Source organism: Epinephelus fuscoguttatus, linkage group LG14, assembly GCF_011397635.1.
Source record: "Epinephelus fuscoguttatus linkage group LG14, E.fuscoguttatus.final_Chr_v1".
Lineage (NCBI taxonomy): Eukaryota > Metazoa > Chordata > Actinopteri > Perciformes > Serranidae > Epinephelus > Epinephelus fuscoguttatus.
Genome location: NC_064765.1, coordinates 36,481,695 through 36,486,746, shown reverse-complemented (window position 1 = coordinate 36,486,746; position 5,052 = coordinate 36,481,695).

The following is a 5,052-nucleotide window of genomic DNA, read 5'->3' as shown; positions in this document are numbered from 1 at the left end:
CCTTGTCCCAACAATCAGCAGCCATGGGCTCCTCTGAACAGCCGCCTAGCACTCTGAAAACTAAAATAACTGATGTCCACAAAGGAGGAGAAGACTATATGAAGATAGCAAAGCGTTTTCAGGTAACTGTTTCCTCAGTTCATAATGTAATTAAGAAATGGCAGTTAACAGGAACTGTGGAGGTCAAGTTGAGGTCTGGATGACCAAGAAAACTTTCAGAGAGAGCTGCTCGTGGGATTGTTAGAAAGGCAAATGAAACCCCTGTTTGACTGCAAAAGACCTGCAGGAAGATTCCTCAGACTCTGGAGTAGTGTTGCACTGTTCTACTGTGCAGTGACACCTGTACAAATATGACCGTCATGGAAGAGACATCAGAAGAAAACATCTCCTGTGTCCTCACCACAAAATTCAGTGTCAGAAGTTTGCAAAGGAACATCTAAAGAAGCCTGATGCTTTATGGAAACAAGTCCTGTGGACTGATGAAGTTAAAATAGAACTTTTTGGATGCAATGAGCAAAGGCATGTTTGGAGAAAAAAGGATGCAGAAATTCATGAAAAGAACACCTGTCCAACTGTTAAACACTGGAGTGGATCAATCAGTGCTTTGGGCTTGTGTTGCAGCCAGTGGCACAGGAAACATTTCACGGGTAGAGGGAAGAATGTATTCAATTAAATTCCGGCAAATTTGGAAGCAGACATCACACCATCTGTAAAAAAGGAGAGAGGATGGCTTCTACAACAGGACAGTGATCCTACATACACCTTGAAATCCACAATGGACTACCTCACGAGGCACAAGCTGAAGGTTTTGCCATGGCCCTCACAGTCCCCCGACCTAAACATTGTTAAAAATCTGTGGATAGACCTGAAAAGAGCAGTGCAGAAACCTAGAAACCTTTTGCAGAAAGAATGGGTGAAAATCCCCCAAAAAAGAACTGAAAGTCTCTTAGCTGGCTACAATAAGTGTTTAGAGGCTGTGATACACTGCCAAAGGGGGCGCTACTATGTACTGACCATGCAGGGTGCCACAACTTTTCCTTAAGACCCATTTCCATTTTTGTTATGTTGAAATTGTAAAAGATGTAAATTAACAAGAAATCTTGCTTAAAATATTGAAGAAATGTTTCATATCTAACTTTTTGCAGATCAGTTCATCTTCGATGATCTTTAAATCCTTAAAGTTGTGAAAAAGACCTTGGGTTTTTTTTCAAGTGTAATGTACGCTCCATTTTTAAGACTGTTCATGGCTTTAGGGTGCTTCATCCTCCACTGGATATCTCTGCCCACAGTAGAAAAAAACATGACCGTGTTTGTCATAATTACAATATGTCCCTTTCATGATATGGGTGATAGTAACCAAAATATTTCATACAACAAATATAGCAAAAAGTGACAAAGAGGGAGGTGACAAGTGCTTGGTAGGTGGGACCAAGTCACTGTTAACTCTCAAATCTTTGCACTCAAGTCCCTAGTCCTAAACTTTGAGGTTCAACTTAAAGGACGCTTCACCAAATGTGTGAATAATGTGTGAGTAAAAGCTGATTGTGTGTAGGAGTGGCCTTTAACTGTAATATTTAGACAGACAGGCCCTTTAACTGTTGGTGCACAGAGGCTGCAGGAATGTGAGGAATGACAGTGAGCTCAGCAGACAGGGCGGCCGTCCTGCAGACGAAGCTGTTTCTCTGCAGCACACTGAGCTCTGCTGCCCTGTCACCACTGATGTGCTCGCTGCTCGACAGGACCAACCTACAACTGCAACACTCCCTCTGCTTACCAGACTCTGTGTACACGCCACAAGACCTTCTGTCAGCTGTGAGAGAGTCAGGAGTTTTTTCAAAATGTATTTACTGTTCTTTAGGCATGGAAAAAATTATATTTTACTTTTTTTCTCATCATGTGTTTGATGTGTCCACTCTGTTGGGCAGTATGCATTTGTGTAGGAACACTGTTATTAATAGTTTATTAGTTTAAAGTAAAGGGGGAAAAAGCCTTGAAAATAAGACAAATTTTAATGCTTTCAGAAGTATCTTTCTAAAATATTTTTTAGCACATATTGCTCTGGGCCGTGACAAACAACAACCATGGGTCATAGTCAGCCCCACCAGGATGTCCGGATTACAACTAATGATGCAAATTAAACAAACCTCTGCAAATTCTGCACGACCTTGCAATTTTGTCCAATCACCTCAGCTTTTCCACAAATTTGACCACTTATCGTAGTTTGCTGAGAGTTGTCCAATGTCAGCAGTCCCCCACATAACGCTACCAAACTCAGAGGAAGAGACCTCCGTGGTTAATTCAGCTCCCAGTAAATCCTCCAGAAAAATCAATACTAAAGGAATTTTAACCTGGAGTTTCACCTGGTTGCAACCTACAATCCTCACCGTGTTCTGCCACGAAATCCCCTTAAATCTTACACACTGTTCCTTTAAGGGAGTGCAGGGTATGACTGTGTCTAGCATTGACTGTTCATGATCAGTCTGCTGAGGATGAAAAAGTGATGTCTGACCTGTTGGTGATGATGCAGCTACTCTGAACTACAAGTTCAAACCACTTCTGATATGCTGGAGAAAACTGGGTCATATATGGAGAGTGGTGTTTTTTACAGTTTACTTTGGATTGCTACCATTGTTTTACTGCAGCACTTGAGACCAGCAGAGCAAATCCTTAAAGGATAACCTTGACATTTTGCAACCTGGACCCTATTTCCCCATGTAAAGTGGTCAAAGAGACTGATGTGAACGAGCATTTTTGAAATTGGTCCAGTACTGAGCAAGCAGGCAGCAGCCGGCAGCTGAAGGACCGGCTGTAATGGAAGCACACGGGGCAAATGAACATCGTCACTTTTTGTCCAGTAAAGTGGTTATTTTTGACACAGAGTGGCTCAAATTGTTATTATAAGTGTCTGAGGTGTCTCTTTACCTTCCACTTGATCCGGTCTGTTTGTTGCTGCCTTGTTAAGAAGAAGTCTCTTTCTGAAATATCACAAGATGTCACTTCTTGCAGGAAAACAACTGCAAAAATGTGTGTGAGTTCAAGAGTATAATAACCAGAGTATTTTACAGTAAAGGTAGTTTAGTCTAATCTAAAATGTATTCTGTGCCATGGATGATCATTTAGCTGATTTCAATCATGTGGATGAGGCTTTTGGATTTGACTGCTGCCTGTATTAATGTGACTGTTTGTTAGTATATGGATCAAAGAGTGGAATGGATCCTAACACTCCTGTCCATACACTGTGCACGCAGACCTGTGAGTCTGCAGGGTTCAGGGATTGCTACTCCCTGTCAAAGAGGAGAAGAAATCCAGAGCTTGGGCTGGGCTGTTCCCAGAGTGGATTTACCTGCTGTGACGAGTGGAGGTAGGCTAATGCTATTAGCAAAAGTAATTGTGTTTACATTACATAGTGTTACACATGAAAGCATAGCAGGATAATGGCAAAACAATCAATCAATAAATGATTAGGAGGTGCAAAATATCAACTGATTCAGCACTGATAATACATCTATACAGACTGATTGCCCATTTTCATCAGCTGACATCCATAGTATAAAATGACCAGCTGACACTTTCTCTGCCACAAAGTGTGTGTGTGTGTGTGTGTGTGTGTGTGTGTGTGTGTGTGGTAGAAAAATATATTTATGCTTTGGTATTATACAGCCTATGTTTTTATGGTATTTTATGTCTACATTTGTCCTTCTTATACATCAAGGAGATACCTACTGGCAATGACAACTGTAATGTTAGTTATTGTTTGAGCTCCTATACACAGTCTTTTCTAACAAGATAATCTTACTATATAATGACGAAAACTCTGTCTGTGGGTGTGTCTGTTGCATGTTTTTCTCCTCACTGACTTGGTCACTTGGAATGACGCAATATTACATCAATTGGCCAAAGGGGGGCGCTATAGCAACAGATTGAAATTGCAAACTTTGAATGGGCATATCTCATGCCCCGTATGTCGTAGAGACATGAAACTTTGCAGAGATGCCTCTCCTCATGAGGAACACATTTGCCTCAAGAACCCATAACTTCCGCTTATATAGATTTTCCGCCATTTTGAATTTTTTGAAAAACACTTCAAATGGATCTCTTCCTAGGAAGTTTGAGCGATCTGCATGAAACTGGGTGAACATAATCTAGGGACCAATATCTAAAGTTCCCTCTTGGCAAAAGTTGGAAAACTTACTAAAACTGAGCTTCTATAAGGCAATGAATATTGTGGAGGGCGTGGCTCATCACATAAAGGTGTATAACATCTCAAGGGTTTCACCCATCACCACGCAACTTTGTAGGCATATGACCACACATAATCTGAGGGGACCCCTCCATTATTGACCCCATCAAACAAAATGGGGGCACAAGAGAGCTCATTTCTTATCTAGGCCTAACTGCCATATGGATTTTTACTAAACTTGGTAGATATGTAGAACAGGACGCCTCAAGGTAACTGGAGAAATTTAACTCTAACTGGCAACTGGGTGGCGCTATAACAACAGAAAAATGCTTCAAAATGCTACCGATCGCAGTGTCAGTGTGTCATTCTGTCATTCAGTCATTCTGTCTGTCCCATGTTTTTCTACTCACTGACGTGGTCAATCTATGTGAAACTGCACATAGGCATTGAGGATTGGCATAGGTAGAAGGTGACAAAGCTACCAATGGGTATGGAAAGAGACACACAGACTGGATCAAGAGGAAGGTAAAGAGACACCTGAGACACTTATAATAACAATCTGAGCCACTCTGTATCAAAAATAACCACTAATAATGGAAATACAGTGACAATGTTCAGTTGCCCCCTGTACGTCCATTATAGCCAGTCCCTCGGCTGCCGGCTGCTGCCTGCTTGCTCAGTACTGGACCAATTCAAAAATGGTCCTTCACATCAGTCTTTGACCAATTTACACGGGGAAAGTTATCCTTTGAGTTAGTCATAGTTCACATGTATGTCTGGCTGTCACTGGCAGGTGAAGCTTCACAATACAGAATCTTCCTACAGACAAAGCAGTAAAGTTGCAATAAGAGCAGTAAGATGACTCACAAACG